Source organism: Neltuma alba, unplaced genomic scaffold (assembly GCF_004799145.2).
Source record: "Neltuma alba isolate B1F8T4 unplaced genomic scaffold, ASM479914v2 tig00003082_pilon, whole genome shotgun sequence".
NCBI classification, from domain to species: Eukaryota; Viridiplantae; Streptophyta; class Magnoliopsida; order Fabales; family Fabaceae; genus Neltuma; species Neltuma alba.
This window is the reverse complement of record NW_021633133.1, coordinates 959,805-984,311: the sequence shown is the minus strand read 5'-3', so window position 1 is coordinate 984,311 and position 24,507 is coordinate 959,805. Positions and strand designations below refer to the sequence as shown.

The 24,507-nt window shown below is 31.7% G+C and overlaps 1 pseudogene; it reads left to right on the top strand.

Moving 5' to 3' along the window:
* The first annotated feature begins 237 nt into the window (after positions 1 to 237).
* On the top strand, positions 238 to 14,401 carry LOC114740256 (calmodulin-like protein 8; annotated as a pseudogene).
* The last annotated feature ends 10,106 nt before the right edge of the window (positions 14,402 to 24,507 follow it).

Below are 24,507 nucleotides of genomic sequence, written 5' to 3'. Positions count from 1 at the left end.
TAATGGGCGCCACTGGTGCCAGAAAATCCACAATCTCGATTGACCTTGCGCGTCAGCTCTGTCATCTCCGGCCTTTGTTCCCGGAGGAGGCTTCCCATCGTCGTTGGTGGGTATAACTCGTTCTTTCACCATCGGTTCATTTGGGTGGTGACCGATGAAATTCAGACACCTCAAGTATTGCATGTGGCATCCCTAAGAAAGAAAGATGGAACATTTTCACTAGAGACTCCATACCCAATGGCCAATGCTCTGGTGCATAAAGAGGAAACCATATTCAAACATCGAAAACCTAACACTCTAGTTCCAGTGTTGTTTATTACACATTGCAAAGCTCTCTGTTCGTGCAAAAACTCTGAAGCAATCGTCCTGCCGGCGTCGCTTCCCCTGCAGGTCGTTTTTTCCTTTCTTGTAGGTTTTGTTTCATCTCTCTCTGACTTTTGCATTCTTCACATGTTAAAGTCTGCTTGTTTGTTTTACTTAACTAGCGTGTGCTTCCCTACGCACTCAGAACCATTTCATCTTATTTTCAATGGCGAACAGCAACCATCTGTGCACATTTATATGAAGGTAAAGTATGGGGGGAATGATGCATGCCATCTGGTTAATTAACAGGAAAATCCCATACACTAGCAGCAAATTCTTGTAAGCTTGTATGTCATATGAATATTTCATAAGAGCCTAGGCAATTTCAGAGTATGTTCCATGAAAAAGGAAACAAAATTGAATCTCTGCAGCAGGCACTGGGCAAGTATGTAGGTTGGGGTGGTTTATGATCATCTGAGAAGAAACTGAATGATATCGTAGGTGTTTATGCCCATCAGATTAACTAAAGTAGCTATACTTTCTATCAAATCCGGCTTTAGTTTGGTGGCAATATATTAATTTATTCTAATGCCCACCCACACTCCATTTGTGCTGCTACTCATCTTTAAACGTTCTTTCTACAGCAAAATTGGGAGCATACTCTTCCATTTGCCTTTTTGATAGTGTTTGGTTTGTGTATAATCTGAGGGTCTATTTGTTGGGTTAGCTTTAAGCATGGATAGCATGTTTCTTCTTCTCTTCTCAGTGTGGCAGATTGAGGAAATCTTCATACTAAGACCTGCTAATGGGAGAACTACTGTTTTGAAGTCGTAGAGCTGAATTGAATAGTTTCCTCAGTATATTTCTCTTCTTCTGCTTCTGTCATTAACTTCAGAAGTTTAATTTTTGCCTAAAACTTAACACTTTTTCATCCGAAGTGGTTGTTAAGACTGAGCAAAGTAGGACAAGCTAAGGCTGGTCTCTAAAATTTTTCTGAAACTTTAGATTTGCTTGGTACCTTTTCCTTTCCTTTATTACCTTGTAGGTTGTTGGCATATCTGCACTAACCGATATCTGAAAATGTCATGCTCTGTTTGTATGTTAATAATACTGTTTTCCTGGTGAATAAGGCAGCTGCATACCTTTTCTAGTTAATAATACTGTTTTGCTTGTTTGATAAAGATGGAGATGGTAAGAGAAAGGAAGCTTGAAACAGAGCTTTCTTTTTGCCCTGAGACAATGGGTCTCTGTTTTTGTTGTTCTCTCTACCTTTTTCTTCTGAGATATCTAACACAAAATAATGTTTGGAATCTGTGAACAGGTTGCATTACAGTGGAAGAACTGGCGACGGTGATTCGGTCGTAGGATCAGAATCCGACAGAAGAAGAGCTTCAGGATATGATCAGCGAGGGGGATGCGGACGGAAATGGAACCACTGAATTCTCAGGGTTCTTGAACCTCATGGCCAAGAAGATGAAGGACCTCCTCTTCCGGTACTTAATATAAAATTTATTTAACTAATTTGATTATATTAATGAAGTTAGATAAGTTAGTTAATTATAAAAAATATGAAACATTTTTCCTAAAACACCATAATCATCTTTTTTAATACCCCTCTCTCTTCTATTTGATTATGGTTGAGGAAGTATCTATATGGATAATTTAGAAAAAATTAATAAATATAAAAAATGAGCCTTATATTTAGAATTAAAACTAACTCAAGAATTGAGTTCTATATTTAAAGACTAGATGAGTAATATATTTAATATTCAAAACAACACCTTTTTGTGAATGAAAATAAGTCCCACATTGGCAAATATAAAAATTTAAACTGAAAGAGGACTCTACATAGTTTGGCCCAAGACTCCACTGTATAGATAGGAAACTGACGCAGAAGAGGAACCGAAGGAGGCGTTCAAGGTGTTTGACAAAGATCAAAATGGCTGTATATCAGCGATTGAGGTATGTAGGAGTAATATTTATTTCTTATTGGTCATAATTTACTTCTTTAATACTTACTACTTGTTAACAGACTTTCTTTCCCAATAGCTTTTAACTTCCTATTTGTGCTTATTACAACCCAGAGCCGGAGAGCCCTGCTTCTTCTTTATTATTTATCTTTTCTTGCAAGTTATGGCATGAATTTTCTTTTTCTCTCCAGAGAAAATTGGAGAATATATAACAAAATAGGTTATTTGGGGTTCTCAAAACTATTTGGAAAAATCACAAACAAAGACCCTAGAATATACAGAATTATAATTTGGGTCTTTGAATTTAAATAATTTCTGTCAGAGACCTAGTCTCAAATAGGAATTAGTGAAATGTTGGTTAAAAGACAGAAATACCTTTTTGTTTCTTATAGCCTTTTCTCATATCCATCTCTTGATCTCTCTCACTATCTCTATCTTTATATGTTTCATCCTCACAAACCTATATTCTAAAATCTTAATTATAGTCGCCATTTCTTCCATTGGATCCCTCCCTCTTCTCTCTCCCCCCAATCTGCTTCTGTCTTTCAAAATTCATCTTTTACAACTCCTTCCCAATGAGCTATTCGTATTATGGGAGATGAAGTCGTCACTATCGTTGACAGAGGTGGTGGCTTCCTTCCAGAAATTAAAGGCCCCTGGGTTTCGCTCTGGGTCATTTGGGTTCACTATTCAAGTCTTTCTCTTTGTGTTGTTCGCATTGCAATTCCCAAACTTTGGCCCATAGGAACGATGCTGCACATTACCTGTTTGAAGAAATGCTTGTCAGAGTATGAATTAGAGCTTATCAAATAAGGGTATATATCTAAGGCACTCTTGTGAATGCACCATATATATATATTAACAATCCATTTGGTCCCCCCTTCATAAACATGTATCATGGTGAAGCAAAAACCAAAAACAATCTAAGGAGGTGGAGGTTGGTTCAATATACGTTACAACATGTGACTTATAGATTTTATAATTACTTCTTTGGATTTATTCATCACTACACTATAAAAGATTTGGAGTAGGAATTGATCCATTGCCCCATGTTATGACTGTCATTATTTTTTTTTATGCTAATAAAAGGGGTATGTTTAAGTGAATTCCTAAAATTACAATTAAGTCGATTTTTGAGTTGATGATTGATTAGGTTACTGCTTTTGTTTGGGCATATTGCAGACATATGGAACAATCATATCAGGAGTCTCCTAGCTACTGTCAAAATTTTCTTTATTGACTCTACCCTTTCTTATATGGTTCTGTGTAGGGGCTTGTGTATATCATATAATATTATATTATATAGGATTGTTTAATAGAATAATATTGTTAGTTGAAAGTAGGGGCACATATCATATGTGGTTTGAGTATATTTCTCTTTTCCCCCATGACTAGAGTTCGTGTAGCACATGAATAGACATGTTTTGTTTTTTCCTTTTCTGCTAACTTGTTATTTCAAGGATGAAAATTGTCATTTTCATAACTTAACTTGTTATTTTGAATAGTTAATTTGTCATTTGTAACAATGAACTTATTATACTTTACTTGTTATTTATAATAGTGAACTTATTAGTTTTATACTTAGTTTTGTTACTTGGAATAACTGTTATTTGTAGAAAGTTTAATTGTTAGGTAACAAGTTTGTGACTAGAAAAGCCTAAGGAACATAAGTCATTATCTCAAATAAATTAGTAATTGGGAATTTCTAAGGAACAATGAATTATAATTAGCTTGGCTAGAGTGGTTTTTAAGAGTTATATATTTCTTATATGCTATGTGTATATTAAGCCTCAAGAAATTTGATTCTCAATTGATTCTTTAATGCTATGTGAACATACAGAAAATCTGAATTGGTCTTTAATTTGCTCTTCTTTTTTTTGGAGGGGGTAAATATTCCAAGATGATTTGAACTCAAGACTTCTTGAAAACTTATGGTTAGAGTATTTGTCATAGCTAGAAAATTCATATGCGTTTAGTTGTAATTTTTTATAGCTATATTTGGCACTTGAGTTCATACTACCTACAAGATGTGGTTATCAATGATTATATGTTGAATGTTTTGCAGGACCCTGTATGTGATTTGCTCAACAGAAGAAGGAAGTTCCTATAGATAGTTTCAATAGGAAAATGGAGATAAATTGTACATACTGTTATTGCATTTAAGATAGGTTTAAAATTTTTTACTTTATTGATGAGTGACCACTGTGATGAATTATTAATGACAATAATGAAATAACATTTGTGTTAAGAGAAGTCATTTTTTCCTTGTATTATTAGTGTTTCATAATCTGATTAATTAGGAGTCTTTCCTTCTGCTATTGGGCCTTAGGCCAAGACATGTGTATAAATAGGTGTTTAAACACCACCAATTGTATCATTGTCTTTCATGGTCCTCTGGGCCTCACAACAATAATAGCAATGCATTATTTAGCAAATAGATAACTTTTCATGGTATCTAGAAGCCAGGTCGTATGGGCCACCAACCACAAGCCCAGTCCTCTTCGTTTAGCCCTTGCTGTTCACAGAGAAAGTACGCAGAAACGATTCTGCACTGCTAGCAGAACGCAGAAATGATTCTGAACTGCTAGAAGGACATGCCCTAGCAGAATCGTGTATGACCGATTAGAAAAGTGATGTCTGCTAGTGTTCCTTCATTACCCATTGTTGTTTGTCTGACCACTGTTGCAAGATTGCTCAAGATTACTCCGATCAACAATCTTGACCGGAATTTTATTCTCAATTAGTTAAAATCCCTCTCAATTTGTCTTCAATTTTCCAAGATCAACTGAAGCCATGGGAAAAGACGTAGATAACCCAATTACTCCTTCTTCCATCGATTTCTCCCATCCCTTGTATCTCCACCCATCTGATACGCAAGTCGTTACATTAGTGTCGCAAGTGTTACGCGGTTCAGAGAATTATGAGGTGTGGAGCCGATCTATGTGTCTCGCACTCTTTGCCAGAAATAAACTGGGGCTCATCGATGGAACCTGTTTGCATGAGAACCAGGATGAGAAACTTCGTGGGTTGTGGGATCATTGTAATGCGATCGTTCTTTCTTGGCTCGTCAATTCGGTTGATAGACAACTTGCCACTGGGATTGTTTTTTCTTCGAGTGCACGTTCGGTATGGTTAGACCTGAAGGAACGATTTCACAAAGCCGATGGGGTAAGAATATTCTCCATTCATAAGGCTACTACTTCATTAAAACAAGGTGCATTAATTGTCCCTGAGTATTTTACAAAGCTATGGGACTTATGGGACAAGTATGATTCCTTGGCACCTCTTCCAACCTGTCAATGTCCTACTACACAAGAGTATGCCAAATTAGTGCAGCAACAAAGGCTTCTGCAATTTCTTTCTGGATTGAATGATAATTACCATCACGCCAAGACTCAAATACTGTTACAATCTCCACTCCCCACTGTAAATCAAGCGTATTCCTTAATCTGCCAAGATGAATCCCACCAACTAATCTCGTATTCCACTCCTGCTCATCCAACCGAGGGTGCTACCATGGTTGCACGAGGAGGACGCCAAGGAAGGGGAAGAGGACGAGGCAGGTCGCAAGAGGAGTGTTCTCACTGTCATCGTAAAGGACACAAAAGGGAAAATTGCTATCATCTGGTCGGTTTCCCTCCAAGTTTTCATGGACGACAAGCCCAAGTCTCCATTGCTGATCACACAATAAATACCTCCTCATCACCTACTTAAACACCTATTACTTAACAGCAGTATGATCAAATTCTCAAGCTTCTTCAAAAGAAAAAGGATGACATAGCAGTAACCACAACTGAATGCATCGAGGAAACTATTTCAGGTGCTGTTCTTGCCCTTCCTCAGTCCTTTTGTAATTCACATTGGATATTAGATTCAGGTGCTACGTGTCACGTAGTAAATAGCACTGAAATGTTTGACACTGTAGAAGAATATAAAGGACCAATTAGGCTAATTAAAGTCCCTAATGGCAATAAAATGCTTATCACTCACATAGGTATAGTTAAGATACTTGACAATATCATTTTAAAGGATGTTTATTATGCACCTGGTTGCTGTTATAATTTAGTTTCAGTATCCAAGTTAACTGCCAGTCAGGAATTTGTAGTTTCCTTTTATTCTCACTACTGTACCTTGCAGGACATCTCTCTTGGCAAAACAAGGAAGATTGGTAGGCTCCTTAGTGGACTCTATATCATTGAAAGGATAACACAAACTGATACAGTAATGAATTTTACCACTCAGAACCTTTGGCATCTTAGATTGGGGCATGCCCCTTTAGATAAGCTTAGACATTTAGACTTGATAAGAAAGGAAGTCCTTGTAATCACCAATGACAAATGTGTAATTTGTGCTCGGGCTAAGCAACCTCGATTGCCATTTTCTTCTAGCTTCTCTAAAACTTCTTGCTATTTTGATATGATTCATGTGGATGTCTGAGGGCCTTATAAAGAGCCCACCTATAAAGGTCATAGGTATTTTCTTATGATTGTTGATGATTTTTCCAGATGTACTTGGACATTCCTTATGATTAATAAAAGTGAATCTGTTCATCATTTGAAAAATTTTCTTGCTTATGTTAATACTCAATTTTCTATTGTAGTAAAGAAGCTGAGATCTAACAATGGTTTGGAATTTATTAATTCTGAGTTGAAATTACACCTAACTGCTAAAGGGATCATTCATGAAACCACTTGCCCTTATACATCTCAACAAAATGGGGTGGTAGAGCGTAAGCATAGGCATCTTTTGAATGTGGCTAGGAGTTTGCTTTTTCAATCTGGTGTACCTTTAAAATTTTGGGAGGAAGCCATTAAAACTGCCACTTATCTTATCAATAGAACACCCTCTACTATATTAGGATATAAGACACCCTTTGAGATGCTTTTTGGCCACCATCCAGATCTTCTTTCATTAAAGATTTTTGGCTGCCTAGCTTTTGCCACTAACTTGCAACCCTAAGATAAATTTCAAAACAGATCAGACCCTTGTGTCTTTCTTGGGTATCCAGGGTCTTAGAAGGGGTATTTGCTATACAATATTCAGACTATATTTGAATATTATATATTATGTTTATTAGTTATTTATTATGTTTTAGTAATCATTCAGTGATCTAGAACTGTTTTAGGATTATATTTGAATATTATATAATCAGAACAAACATGAGATATTAAAACTTGATTAGATTAGATAAGATTTTAGGGCTAATTTAGTAGCTTGTAGTTTATGGTTTGCTTATTATATAAAACATTTTCCGTACTCTTTTTATCCAATGATATACAATATTATGAGGCACTTGCTTTTCTCAACTTTCAAGCCTTTGACTTCTAACAGAACCCATAATCTATGTATATGGCCAACAAATTAAATGTAAACATTGTGTTACTAGACATACACACACATACACACTACAAGGGCATTGACCAGTGCATGCTTTAATTTAATTCTTAGTTCTATCTATAAGGTGCCACATATGGTAATAACCCAAGGAGAGCTGTTGACAACCTAGGCAATGTTTGTTAATAATTGATTTTATAGAATAATATAACTTCTAAAAACTATAACGAACTAAATTATAATTAAATAGGGTTAAAGTTGATCTTATGTAGTTGTTATGTTATACTATTTAGTTATAATTTGATCTTATATAGAGGTTATATTATCCTATAAAATTAGTTGTTAATAAACATTGTCTAGGTTGTCAACAGCTCTCCTTGGCTTATTAATACTCACCGTTGAGGTTGTCAGTAAATTTCCGCATTAAAATTTTGCTATAATCCTATTAGGTTTAGTTAAAGTTCTTAATGGTTTTGAAAAGCTTCCATTTCAATGTTAAAGTTGTTGTATTATACTATTTGGTTATAATTTATTCTTATATGGAGGTTATGTGATTCTATAAAGTAAGTTGTCAGCAGATACTGCTTAGGTTGTCAATACCTTCTTATTGGATTGTTAATAGTCGTTGCTGAGGTTGTTGATCGCAATGGTAGAGAAAATGTGAATTGGAATTCTGAGGAGTGGTGATGTTATTTTGCAATTAGAATAAAATACTCTAAGGTCTCTTGGAACTTTCTAGTAATTTTGATATTTCGTGAGACCTTAAATGAATAAAGTCTCTTCCTTAGGACCTGTGCGTAATTTTTCCTAAAAACATGTATCAACTAGGCACTACTATTTTTTTTTAGTGTGTTTACAGAATGCATAGATGCATTATTAAATTATTATTGTATTTAATTAGTGTTGAGTGAGTATAAATAGGAATAATTTGAAAAATTGATAATTATGAAAAATAAATTCTACATTTGTAACTGAGATAACCCCCAATTATGGCATATATTAATAAGGATAGGAGGATTATATTATAGGACTAGTATTATAGTATTAAATAATAAAAATAAATTAATAAATTTAAATTTATTGCAATTTTAAATTATTTGAAATCAAATTATAACTGTAACATTTATTTGTTTATTCATATATTTTTTGTTGTCAAATCTCAATTGTTAACTATTAAATCTAAAGGTAAAAAAGACAAGAGCAGAGAATCCAAATCTAATTATTGCTTCAGTTATGATTACTTTTAATAGCCTGCAACTCTTACTATGTCTTTTTTGGGAGAGGAATGTCTCCACTAATCCCTCTCTTCATTTCCTCTCCACTTAATGTTTCCATCATTAAATCAAACTTCAATAGCCAAGATTTATTTTATAATTGAAGTTTAACTGCCCTTAATTGTCGCTTTGGGGTTACTTCAAAAATTAACCGAATTAATGCAATATAGTGCACAACTCGGGTCGTTTCACTTTGAGGAGCCGAAAACGAAATTAAACCCTAGTAAATGAATGCAAGTAACCTAAACTATAAAAAGAGATTTTTGATTTTGAAAAGCTGTTAATTAAATACTACGAATCAAATTGAAATTTAAATACTTTTTAATTTTGTTTTTATATAAAAGTGATTAAAATGAATGGAGATTAAAGAAATGAAAATGAGACACACAAATAACACTGATAAAAATCAATCCTCCAATTCAACAACGCAGGCAATCATCACTCTAAAAGATGTGGGAGTTAAAAACAATGAATTAAGAATTATAATTAAGTTTTTGATCCAACAACCGAGCCACCTCGAGTTGCCACAAAATATTTTCCTAAAATCCCAACTTACTAACTGCAACCAGAATAGTAAAATGAGATTAAGGATGCTAAAAACCAATGCTTAATTAGAACTCTTAAATCCAAAATAACAGAATTAAAGTTAGCAAGAGACTATATGATCCAAAATTCTAAGCCACCTTAGAAAATCACAATATATTAATTCCAAAATCAATACAAATGTCATAACCACAACATTATAATTGAGATCAAAACTATAAACAGCCCAATGTCAAATACTAAACAATAATTCAGTCACAATAATCTCCAAATATAATCAGATTAAGCAATACAATTATTTTCTAATAATTAGAATAACTATCCTAAGACCTAGGAATTGTTAAACAATTATTAGACAGGAAATTAAAGCAACTAAAGCTCCCCTTTGATGATCTAAGCTCCTGCCATTATTGTTGAATTGGAAGATTATGAAGTCTAGCCTCGGTTTGCCATAAAAAATGCTGCAATCAATGCTCTGTTTTAGGCTTCCATGAAAGAGATGTTACGAAGTCGTCAGACCGAGAAGGAGAAGACGCTGATATACTCAAGCTAAATCCTTCACCCTGTTCGCACGGCCGTCACTGGTTCCGCGTTCAAGATCAGCCGAGAAGACGAAGGTGAAGTGGCCGATGATGATGATTCTCGTGTTCTCCCTCCCTGTTGCTCTGTTTCGTCTGCGCCGCTTGCGTGTGTGCCTACCCGTTCGTTGCCGCCGCTCAGCTCTGTTCCGTCTTTTTTCTTCGGCGTCCCTCGTCTCCAATTGAAGATGATTATTAGTATATTAGGTTGGGGGAGCAAAATGCAACGTTTTGCTCCCCTTTTTTTTTAAATTATTTTTTTAATTATATTTTCTTATTTTCTTTTTTTTATTTTTTATTTTTCAAAATCTTCCAAAAACCTGCAAGCAAGAATTCAAAAATAAGGTAGCATTAATTGTCCTCAAAAATTAATTAGTCACAATTAAACCAAAATATGACAATTTTGCCCCTAAAAAATAATAATTCAAAATAAAATAAATTAAATCAATTAAGGTAAAAAGGGACCAATTAAGCTGACAAAACTCATATAAAAGATACCAAAATATATAAAAATAATTGAGTTTGTCAAGGATATTATTAAAATATTAAATATTAACTAATAAAAAAATATATAAATGAATTCATACTGTTAAGTGTTAAAATTTGATATAAGTAGTTTAATATGATAAATTTTTATTATATTTAATATTATAATAACATTTTTACTCAATTTTAGATCTCAACTATTGAAAGCTAATCCAATGATGAAGAAATTAAGTGGAGAGGAAGTAAAGGGCAAAGTTAGTGGAGACATTCTTCTCCATCTTTTTTGGTGTTTTCACACATGTTTCTTTCAGCCCGTAAGTATCACCTCCGGTTTTAATTATAAGACTTTGTTTATAAACTATAAATAAGATCTTACAATTAGATTCAAATTAAAGGTAGTATATCTATATTATGAGTGGGATAATTTATAGCAAATATAACAGTTCTTGTTTTTTTTTTAAGTGAAAAACGAAAATTCTAGAGACTTATAAATTCAGTCAGTACAAGGTCAAAAAAAAAAAAAAATCAGTCGGTAGAATAATTGTGTTCCAAGACATGTTGAAAAACGAGAAATGAGTGACGCTCGCCGCACACCTTGAACATAATAATGGCTATATATGATTTATTATAATTTAATAAAAGGTTCAATGATATACGTAGAGTTGCTAGTAATAATAAAGTGGGGGAAAGTTAGTAAAATCAAGAATCTGTCTGTGTGTCTGATCAAAATGAAAAAAAAAAAAGCAGAAGAAGAAAAGAATCTATCCATATGTGGCACCTTATAGATAGAACTAAGAATTAAATTAAAGCATGCACTGGTCAATGCCCTTGTAGTGTGTACGTGTGTGTATGTCTAGTAACACAATGTTTACATTTAATTTGTTGGCCATATACATAGATTATGGGTTCTGTTAGAAGTCAAAGGATTGAAAGTTGAGAAAAGCAAGCGCCTCATAATATTGTACATCATTGGATAAAAAGAGTACGGAAAAACTTTTATATAATAAGCAAACCATAAACTACAAGCTACTAAATTAGCCCTAAAATCTTATCTAATCTAATCAAGTTTTAATATCTCATGTTTGTTCTGATAATATAATATTCAAATATAATCCTAAAACAGTTCTAGATCACTGAATGATTACTAAAACATAATAAATAACTAATAAAGATAATATTAATTAATTAATTCTACCATATTTCCATAGGTTCAATTCCATAGTCGTATCATTTACCATTAATAAGCTCACTGCATATAAACAAAACGACCAACTGGTTTATAGTATTGGGCTCTTTGCTAAATATATAGTCTTAACAAAACGACCAATTGCAAATTGAATATTGTATGTCAATATAGGTGTATAATTTATCTGTTATATTTATATTATTATTTGTTATGTTTGGTTTTATTTTGGGCTTTGAATTTTCAAAGCAAGCCTTCTCTTCGCTCCCAGTTTAAATGCTCTTAATATTACATTATAAAAATAAGTTGAGGTGTTTCGCGAATGTGTATCCAGCTCACTTATAGAAGTACTTATAAGCACTCAAAAGGAAAACGAGCCCTAAATAAATTAGAAGTTAGAACTAGAACGCGACACTGAAGTAGATGGAGCTAATGAAAAATATAAGGCTTGCGTAGTCCACTTGCTTTTTAATTAGGGAAAGCACTCATTTCTTTCGATACCCTTGCTGTGACATTCCTTGGTGGTCTTTCTTTCTTTGGCATGCATCCCCAGAAGATTATGAGCTTCTTTCTTTCCTTCTTTCTTTTTTTCTTATCTTTCCCCCTTCTCGGGTGACGTGAGAAAAGCTTCACCGGAGGACACCCGGTTTTCATCGTTAACTATTGTTGTGCTGCCTATCATTCCCCTACGACATTTGAATTCTCGTTATAGCTTTAGAAAAAAGACTAGACTATAAAAAGAAAGTAAACAAATAGTACTTCTTTTTTTTTTTACATTCTTACTCCTCTTCTGATCTTAAATATAAGACTTTTATACGTTCTTACTCCTCTTCTGATCTTAAATATAAGACCTTTATATAGTATAAAGGTCTTATATTTAAGATCTTTAGAACCTTTATATTTCTGGGTGTTTCCAAACACCCTCTATAAAAATGCATGCACAGATGCACACATAACAAAAGAAACATGTAGCGTGTTTTATACGGATTAAAAAAAAATTTAAGCTATATTAAACTTTTATAAAAATATAACAATTTTTTAATTTTATCTTTATTTAATATATATGCACCTTTCAAAAAGCACGATTATCTATACTATATTAATAAACGAAGAACAAAATAATATATTTATACTAAAAATTTAATAAAATAATTTATAAATATAATCAAGAAAAAATTCTCTTTATCTTATAAATAAAATAAGAGGAATATATAATACTCTTCCGATCTTAAATATAAAAGCTAGTTTAACATTCAAATTGGTCCTAAATATAAGACTCTAATTGACTTTTTCTTATATTTATCTATTTTTTTAAGAAAGTCCTTGTAATAATTGCACATATTAAATATTATATTAATAATAATTCTAGCTGATACACATTGTTAGCAATGTATTTTAGAAAAAACAATACCTATTTGTTACAAATAACTGACTTAACTAATGAGTCAACTAGCTCTTATATTAGGAATCAGAGATAATATAATTTCTTTTAAGAAAAGAGACAATATATAATTGCCTCCTACTAGTTCTCGACTGAATTAGTCAGTTGCTTGGATAGATAATAAACTCAAAAAAAGCACCAAGAAGCCAACCATTGAGGACTTGCTGTGCTACGGCAGGCCACCAACGCCCACCAAGTAAAAAATGCTTCTGATCTCAATGTCTTTCCCTTCACTCCATTGTCATGTCTTTGGCTTATCAAACCGAAAACCTCATATAATGTTACATGTAAGGATGGTGTTGTTTCTGTAATTTGCTTTTGCAGGTTTAGTCTTAATCAAGCACATTTCATGTTCTCCAAACCCAAAACCATCTTCACTTGTTGAATACACAAGACTGAGCAAGAAGCTAGAGTTTTGACTCGATTTTCTTCTTCTTCTTCTTCTTATTTTAAATATTTATTAAATCAATATAACAATTAAAGTTACCATTGTTTTACATCATGTAATAATCATAGTAAACATATGAAATATTAATTATAAATTTAAAACAAGAATAATTTTAAAATATATTTATTTCATTTAACATGATAATTTGTTAGGATTTTTATTCGGTTAGCATTTCCATAAAATCTTACAATCTTGAAGTTAAATTTTAATCTGGGCTTAATCATCATCATTTTATCTTCTCTCATAATTATATAGAAAGGATAAGCTAAATTGAAATTGAAGGAATTTTTTTCTTCAGTAGTAAAATTTATGGATAAGTTCTATTATATTGGTTTACTGGATAATCATGACTCAGATCTTCAATCATTATAACAAAAAAACTAAGGGAAAAAAAATAACATCACAATAAAACTAATGGTGAACATTTGAAAAACAAAACGCTAAAATTGATTAAATGTTATTATTTTTAAAAGAGTATTTATTGGGATTAAGTGGCCAGCACTCTGTCTTGATTCCTCCGGACAACCAGAAGACGAGCTTCCTCTTCTTCCTTCAAGAGGCCCAAGAATGAAGGATTGGATTTCTCAGAATAGCTTCCTCCCATTCTTTACTGGGCTCCCTTGGGCCCAGTTTTTCTGGCCCAATACCATAAGGCCCATGTTCTCTTTATCTTTCTTCATCTTCACGGTTCACATAGATGAAAGTGAACGTGGATGGAGCTGTCTCTCTGGGTACTGGAGTTGCCGGTTGTGGAGGAATATTGAGAGATCATGAGGGAAAGTGGATAGCTGGATTCACTTATAAGATTGGAATTTGTAGTGCTCAAGAAGCTGAAGCTTAACCACTGCTTGGGACCTTGGTTTAAAACAGATCATCATAGAGTCTGATGCAAAAACCTTGATTGATTTCTTATCCACACCGTTGGGGAATGACTCGTGTCGTCTCTTACTGGTGAAAATCAAGGAACTTTTGGAAGCTAACTGGAATGTGGAAGTCAAATATATTCGAAGGAGCTGCAACACGGTGGCTGACGCTCTTGCAAAAATGGGGATGTCTAAATCTTCATTGTTAGATGTGTGTCCTATTGCTTTGAGGGACCTTGTGCACAAGGAGAGTATGGAATCTAATCCCCACAACTTTTAATTTTTGTCGGGCCTTGCCCTCTTCTGTATAAAAAAAAAAAATTCTTTTGTAGTCCATTTGTCACAGAGATATATAAATATATATACCACCGGCCTGTTGGCCCAGTGGTGTGGGTGTGTGCGTGGGTGTCTGAGTGACGCGGGTTCGATCCCGCTCCTATGTAACTCAAAAAATATATATATATATATATATATTTAAGTAGCTACTAAAATCCTAACGAGTTTGACCACATAAGTAACAGACTGAATATAACCGCTGCCAACATGGGATCTTTTTTTTTTGTAGTTGATAATATTATATGTAAAGCAAGTAAAATAAATTGAATTATATTGATCGATGTCAATACAACGGGTTTTTTTTTTTGGTCAAAATATACGATGGGTTTAATTTGTCTCAACTCTCCTGATTTTGCGTGAACAACGTATAAATCTAGAATTTTAAATACTGCGTAAAGAGTCATTGAATTAAAATACAATTTTAAAACTCAATATGGTCTCCTTCCTTCCATCTGTTTGTGCTTGATGTGCTTTATAGATTTTTTTTTTTTAAAATACGATCTCTGATCCCTAATAATAAAGGCCAATACATGGTTAATAATTCCAGCAAAAAATATCACCAATACAATATATATACGTTTATAGTTGTTGCTATTTATTTAGCATTTTGTATATACGCCCGATTTTTTTTAAAAAAAAATATAAGCACGAAGCTAAATAGGTGGATCTAGCCTGTGATGGGCTACGGGAAATAAAGATTGGGTTTACTAAAAAAAAATTAGTTCCTCACAACGTAATAAATCAATATTTGAATTCTCACTTAGAGGGATACTCGCATTTAGTACTTGATAGTATTTCGAATAAGATTGTCTCCAATATAAATCTATATGTACAAATAAACAAATGGATTAAAATACTATAATTACTGATAAATTAAAGTAGTATTAGTATTACTTAATTATATTCGTTAATATTATAAATCATAAATTAAATAAATAAAATGAAATTCAAACTTTATATGTTAGAAAATTTAGAGCATACATATATGGATACATTTATTAAATTCAGTCAAGCATAATTAAATTAAGAGACTATCAATTAATCACAATAATCACACATATATGGAAGAATTTTCAAAGCTACTTATTAGTTTTTGTTGTAAATAATGTGTATGGTGCTAAAAGAAAAATCCCACATTGCTTAGGATTGTGTGGATCTAAGTAATAAGTGGTCTTGAACTACCAAATAGGTCAAGAGGAGAAGTAAGCCACCAGAGACAAATCCAACAATTTTCCCTCACCTCTGTGCATGAGTCAAACGTGGCATATAAATGGGGCATATAAATGGGGCATGAGACTTGTTGATGATATAAATGGGGCATACAAGCTAAGGGCCACTTGTTGATTTTGAAAGTTAAAAAGGCAATATTGTGAAGCCACTCAGATGCCGCACATAGAAAAGGTCTTGTCGATAAAAGTCAAAGAAGACACGGGCCAAGTGCGAGAGGAGCAAGAGGGATAAGAATTCAGGTTTTGGTTTTTTTGTTAAGTTATTAAAAAAAATTATATTTCTTTATTTTAACCATATTTTAATTTATTTTATAAGAGTACACTTTTAAATGTATTTACTTTAAAAGTATTCAAATATTAAAATCTGCTTAGATATAGATAATATCTCAATATTTCTAGAGTGATTTTTCTATATGAATTTATAATTTAATGATAATATTTTAAAAATCAAACAAATGACCGTTTATAATTAGAGAAATTCTTATAATGAATATAAAATGTTTAACTTAAGTGTTGTACGTAAAAACCTGCTCTAAGTTATTCTAAAAACTACTTTAGAATCTTAAACTTACTTTCTTAAAAGATTAATATATTATATTCATATACACACATATGGAAATTACCTAGGCAAATTCGAAAATGTGGACGGTAGCTATATATTTACACACACCTATAAAAATATACATTTATAATTTTACCTGTCATCATTTATATGTAAAGTTAATCTTAACATATAGAATATTTTTCAGAAGAAATTATATATGTGTGCAATCTTGGTCGCAATTCATTCCCTAAATTAAATCCTGAAAAAAGAAATATTACATCAGACAACAACAATAATGGCACTTAGTCAAATTCCTCAACCTCCTCAAAGGACATTGCCAAGAATATGAATGATCATTGAAGCAAATATGCCTCTTCAATCTCCAGTCTCCACCACTCCAAAAATACTTTTAATTCTAAATATAGAATCTAGATTAATTGATGTGTGAAAATTAGTATACTTAATTAAATTGGTTATTTGTATTAAATGTGTGATACACTTTTTAATTTACCAAAATTTTCTTAATGTGTATAATTAATAGAGATGATTTAGGAAAAAAATTATGTCTATTTGATACAAAGTAGGTTAAAGTATTATATTTAGAATTGGAATAATAGTGAGAATGAAGCTCTATCTAAAGAAATTCGGCTTTTGATCATGAAACAAATATAATGTAGTCACCAAATTTATCTAAAAATAAAATATTTTTTCAACTTTGCATGTATTTAAGAGTATAGAGATACTGCTTGTGGTACTAAATATAAAATTTAATTTGCAGTGTAAATTTACACTATATATAATATTTATGATTGGAGGTGGTATTAGATTTCAAGTCTCATCTTTATAAATTGCAATAGGGGTAATACTATCGACTAAGATTTTCTTTGGAAAGTGTCGCATATTGAGGACAAAAGAATGCCATTATTAGAGCTCCCAACTGAAGTTCCACACTGACCCAAGACAGCTTTCAATCAGGTTTAAAGTAAGTCAAACAATAATGGTATTGTCCGCAGTATTACCTCCGATCTTTAATATAAGATCTTATTTAACTTTTATTTTAGTCCTAAGTATAAGAACCTAATCCACTTTATCTCTAATATTTATGCATTTTTTTTCAAGATAGTCCTTCTAACAATAGTAGTTTTAGCCAATATACTTGATTAGCAAGGATATTTTAAGAAAGACAACACATTTATTACAAATAACTAACTTAACTTCTTTCATTAATCTCCTTAAATTGATCAACTAGTTCTTATAATTAGGAGTAGAGGTAGTATAACTCAAATGGCAGCTCATGAAGTGCATGTGGTTGGATCATCCATCAAATCTAATATTATTTTGTTCAAAATGTACTTTCTTTATGTAAGTATTACTTAATACTCCCTCCGTTACTTATTATAAGAGACATTTGATGCTTATGGCATGTTTTCATATATAAGAGACACTTAAAAGTTGTCTCTATTTTTTTGTATTGATTTCTTATTTTACCTCTATTTATTTTGTCTCCAACTCATACTTAGAGTTGGGAATCAGGGCCGGCCCTTCAGGGCTGGCGGGCTTAAAAGGGCCAGCCTTTCAGGGCTGAAAATTTTAAAATATCCCAATTTGCTAGGCCCGGCCCTTAAGCTACAGGGTCATGGCCGGCCCACGGGCTTTTGGCCCGTTTAAGAAAAAATACTATTTTTTATATTTATCATATTTTTTTATAAAAATATAAAATAAACCAATGAAATTATTAATAAAAAATATAAATATGAATAAAATTAAGTCAAATATAAAATATCATCATATATAAATATTCATCAACATCTAAGAACATCTAAAACATTCATTAACAAGATAACAACATCTAAAAGTTTTATCTATAATACAATTGTGCAATAAATAAACACTATCATTAATCTTTTGAAACTTCATCATCACTATAATATATTACTTTTCTTCATAAGCATGCTTTTCTTTCGTAACAAAAATATCAAGTTTTTCTTCTTTATAAGACTTTTATTTTTAAATTGTGCAATCTAACTATTATTTTATTTTAATATGAGAAACATTGTTGTTGAAACTCATGAATTTCTAATTCAAATTATAGAATCACAAGTTATATAAGTATAAAAATATTCTATTATCAAATATATATATATAGTTTAAAAATATCAACGCATATAATACAAAATAAATTCATTATTAAAGTCCAAATTAACCCATTTTTTAAAAATTTAATTAGATAAATTATTGTCTAAAACTAAATTTAATTTTAAAATGATAATAATAACTAAATATTTGAAATATTATTAACAATGTAAAAAATTAATAACATTAAAATTATATAAAAAAATTTTAAAAATAAAAAAAATTATAAAGGCTTAAAAGGGCCAGCCCGCGGCCCTTTTTAAGCCCTCGGCCCTCCAAGGCCAGCCTTAGGGGTGTTCAAAGCCGGCCCGTCCCGGTCGGCCCGTCCCGGTCCCGGTCTTATTGGGACGGGACGGATCCGTCCTGAAATATTTCGGGACGGGACAAACCGGGACGGGACAAGAAAGGGGACCAGGACGGGACGGGACGGGACACGGGACGGGGTCGTCCCGTCTCGGTCCCCTTTTTTTTTTAATTTTTTTTAATTTTTTATCCTATTTATATAATATCATTTTTTTTCATATTTTTTAATATTTGAGACTATTGTATGTAACTATGGAAATATTTATTTAGAGTTTTATATTTGTTAATGATTTGGGATCATTAATGATTAGAATTTTAGCAAGTTTTTATTGTGTTAAAAGCTTTTGTTTAAAGTTTTTAATGATTTTATATGTAATATTTTGAGCTTTTGTTTAAGAGTGCCCAAACAAATAAAAAAGAAAAATAAAAGATGTTTTTTATAAGGTTTAAGCCCAAAAAATATAATTAAAAAAATCAGATTTTTTTAAAAAAATTAAAAAAAAAAAAAAAAATACATTCGGGACGTCCCGGTCCCGTCCCGGATCCGTCCCGTCCCGACTGGGACCGGGACAATCCCGGGACGGACCGGGACACGAGACAGAAAATCTGTCCCGTTACTGTTCATCGGGATGGAACCGGGACGGGCCTGTCCCAGTCCCGATCCGTCCCGTGAACAGCCCTAATCAGCCCTCCAGGGCTTATTTTTCATTTTAAGAGAAAAATATCAAGTCCGGTCCTCATAATTTCATGGCCTAACGGGCCGGCCCGTTTTCCCGGCTCTACATACTTCTCTTCCTCCCACTTCTCTTTCTTTTAATAATTTAATTGTTCTCTCTCATACTCTCTCTCCTTATTAATGGGGGCATTGTTGGAAAAAATATTACACTTTTTACACATTAATTGTTCTCAACTAATTTGGTTATTTGTCTTTTATAATAAGGAACGGAGGGAGTAATTATCATTTAATTATATGTATGATATTTTTACTCAAAATTAAAAATAATCTTAATACATATTTTTAATATTTTACGTTGTGCTCTTGGAATTGCTTAGATAAGATTCTTTATAACCGTATGGCTCTTTTTTTATTTATGTAGATTTATAATATTAATTATAAATTATAAATTATAAATTAAAACAAGAATAATTTTTTGATAAATTTTGATTCACGCGCCCTGGAAAATCCATCAAATGTTACCTTCATACAAAAGTGACATTTTGACCAAGTGACCTCCATGCGCTTTGCTTCCCAACCTCATTCTGTCATGAATTTTGACACTTAATAATTTTATGGGAAAATTACACATAGGTCCCACACAAGACAATTAATTCATAAAAAGTCTCTGAAAATTCCAAAATGATTCCAAAGTTCTCGGGGACCTGTGTATAATAAATTGAAATTATAAAATTACATATTCACCCCATTAATTTTATTACAGTAATTTATTTATAACCTCAACAGTAGCTGTTGACAACCCGAAGAGAAGTGGTTAACAACCTCAGCAGTGCCCCTAACAACTCACTCTGTGAGATACCAGGGGCACTGTTGAGGTTGTTAACCACTTCTCCTCGGGTTGTCAACAGTCACTGTTGAAATTGTAAATGAATGGGGATAAATAGGTAATTTCACAATTATAATTTATTACACACAGATCCCTAAGGACTTGGGAGTTTTTTTGGGATTTTGAGGGACTTTTTGTAAAATAATTGTCTTGTGTGAGACCTGAGTGTAATGTTCTCAAATTTTATTTGTAAAACTCCCAGGCCACAACTGGTTCTCATTTTTCAGCTTCATAATAATAATACTACCTACGGTTCTAATTGATTAATTTGAAGGGATTAAGAAAACAAGTTACGTTAGTTATTTGTAATAAATAGGCGTTGTTTTTTTTTCTAAAATATCCTTGTTAATCAAGTTTATTAGCTAGAACTATCATTATTGGAGGGACTATCTTGAAAAAAATATATAAATATAAGAGACAAAATATATTAGAATCTTATAATTAGGATCAAAATAAAAATTAAACAAAATCTTATATTAAAAATTAGAGATAGGTAGTGTAAAATAAGCATTGAGTTAGGCGTGCATGTTGAGGGCAAAAGAAAAAGTTCGAGGCCCCGCCCTTTGGCCCGCTCGGTGAACGTGAGCTCTGCACCTCGTAACCATGGATAGCCAAAAATGAAATCAGTCAAGGCTGAGGTGTCAAATTTTTCTGTTCTTCAAATTAAGTACTACTATATCGACTAAGATTTTATTTTAGAAAGCGCCGCATATTTAGGACAAGAGAATACCAGTATTAGAGCTCCCAACTCAAATTCCAGGGCGACACAATGCCAGTATATTTAGTTTATTTCTTGATTTTGGAAATTTCTCGATACTTGATTTTTTTTATAAAAGGAAATTATTTAATTCTCTTTGGATCACCTTTTTTCCCCCACTTTTTGTGGGTGGCTGAATGAAGCATAGTTCGATTTGATTTCAAAATTATCATACATAATATATTATTTAACGAGCATTTTATTGTTTTTTTTTCCTTGAAGACAAATACGCAAGTGAGAGGAAAATAATCCTATTTGACACTCAACCCTCTTTCCCGCCTCTTGTAATTGTGGTTGGCTACCTTATCTCTAAAATCTTATAATCCCCGTTTGCAGCAAAAAATGACTTATTACCTCCGATTTTTAAATTTTAATATAAGACTTCATTTGATTTTTATTTTGGTCCTAAATATAAGACCCCAATCCATTTTATCTCTTATATTTATGTATTTTTTTCTAAGGTAATCCTTCTAATGATGGTAATTATAACCATACATTTGATTAGTAAAAATATTTTAGGAAATACAACACATATTTATTACAAATAACTAATTTAACTTATTTCCTTAATCTCCTCAAATTAGTTAACTAACCATTATAATTAGGACCGGAGGTAGTATTAATTACTAGAATAAGTTTCTGTTGATAAAACATAATAAATTTGCTCGGTAAGTGTATTTGATAAAACATATCACTCTAATTTTTTTTTTCCGGAGAATATCATACTCTAGACCTAACGTTGATTATTTAGATAAGAACGCACCTTATCCTCATCTCTTGAAACAGAATAAGATATTAACATGTTATTAATGCCAAAAAAAAAAACTGAAAACACTGCTTTCAATCCTGTTTAATGTGAGTTAAATAACAACAATACTACCTTTGATCTTTAATATAAGAGTTTGTTTGACTTTTATTTTGGTCCTAGATATAAGACTCCAATTCATTTTATCTCTCATATTTATCATTTTTTTTTATAAGATAGTCCTTATAATAATAATAGTTTTTGCTAATACACTTGATTAGTAAGTATTTTAGAGAAGACAATATATATTTGTTATAAATAACTAACTTAATTAGTTTTTTTAATTTATTCAAAGTAATCAACTAGCTTTTATAGCAAGAACCAGAGAGACTAATACATGATTTGTCTGTAGTATAACTCAAATGGGGGCTCGTGAAGTGCATGTGGTTGCATTATCCATCAAATGAACATGAATCCATCTAATATTATTTTGTTCAAAATGTAGTTTCCAAACCCACATTTTACTTAATAATTATCATTTAATTATATGTGTATGATATATTTTTATTCAAAATTAAAAATAATTTTAACACATATTTTAATATTTTATGCGGTACTGTTAAATTGACTACCACGTTACAAATTTAAATATTTAACCTCATTTATTTATCAAAATTTACTTTGCGATGTAATATTTTAAATATATGTATGTATTTAGCTGAAAATTAAACATTTTGCAATCTATATCTGTATTTTCAATTAAATTATAAATTTATAAATTTATAACGTTAAGATTCTTATATTAATATGTTAAAATTTAAATTTTAAATATATTTTATAAAACATATTTTTGTTAAAAAAAGTACTCAAAATTTTTTTAATCAAATTTTTAATACTCGTTGTTGCTTAGATATTGTCTAAATTTAATAAAAATATTAAATAGCTCGTTAATAAATATTCATGTTATAAGATAAGTTAGAGATTAGTACAATGATGGGTAAATTAATAAATAAGACTTATTCTAATATGGTTTTGTACTTAAAAAATGTACTTCAAGAGCCTTTTTAGATTTCTTTTTTAATGGCGCTGATAGTCTAGACTAGAATGTACGTTTTTAAAATAGATGGGTACATATGTATATATACTATTAATTGGGTATTTGAGAATTTTACCTTTAATTGTTCTCATTTACACTTATCATTTACTTGGTATTATATACGCAGAAAATGCATGCGAACTAGTTATAATTATGAAAAATTCTTAGATGAGTTTTTTATACCATTATATCAAGTTTCGCAATCACACATAGTCATGTGTCTCTTTTTTTTATGTATATTTATGATAATGTTATAAAATACTAATATTTAAAAAAAACATATGTTACATGTAATTAGAGAATTTGACATAATGAATATAAGAAACTTGACGTCAGTATTGTGCTATAATTATTCCCTGACAAATGATAATTAAATATTTTCATAATAATATTATATTATGCTACATCATATAATACCCATAAAAATATATATAATAGTAATTATAAATTATAAATTTAAACAAGAATATTTTTTTTAATAATTCGGTGATTAGTTTTGATTCACGCGCCCCCGAGAAATCCATCTAATGCGTACAAACGAAAGGGACATTTAAACCAAATGACCTGCAGGGGCTTTGCTTCCCAACCTCATTCTGCCATGAATATTAAATATTGAAAAGTCAAAATTACACTAATAATTTTATTTGTAAACTCCCAGAACAAAATGCGTTAGGTGTGCATGTAACTCCGTCAGTGAATGTCAGATCTGCACCTCGTAACTCGTAAGGATCGACGGCCAAAAACGAAATTGGTCAAGGCTGAGGTGTCAAATTTTTCTGTTCTTCAAAATCCAAAATTAAGTACTAACATACAATCAAGTTGCACAAAAGAATTAGTTCCCTAAAAGTAAAAAAAAATTATAATATTTCTTTAATTCCCAAAAAAAAATTTCTTATATGTGGCTGATTTATAAAGGACTGCTGCTTTACATGATTGGATTTAATTTGCACATCTTTGTGTTTTAATTAAACTCTACTTAATTCTTAATGTAAAAATAAATATTGATCAATTATCTATTCATATTTAAAGTATAAATATTTGTTTCGTTAAAGTACTTAAAATTTTATTTGTAACACTACTAAACCACGAATGGGTCTTATTTTCAACTTGACCATAATTGTGACCAAATATATAATAATAATCTAAAATAGCAAACCGTGAGGTTTATTTTGATGAAGTAGTAAAATGGCTCGAGGGGTGAGCTGACAAAGGGCGCATGAAGATGAGAATATAGGATTCTTGGGGGCCCCACCATGTCGGCTTCGGCCAAGATTCTAGGTGTCAAACCCCTTCTGCGCACTGTCAATTCATGTGACACCTTATGGCCCAGGCGCAAATTGATTTAACGAGCAAAATATTTCTCCTTCAAAAATAAAGAG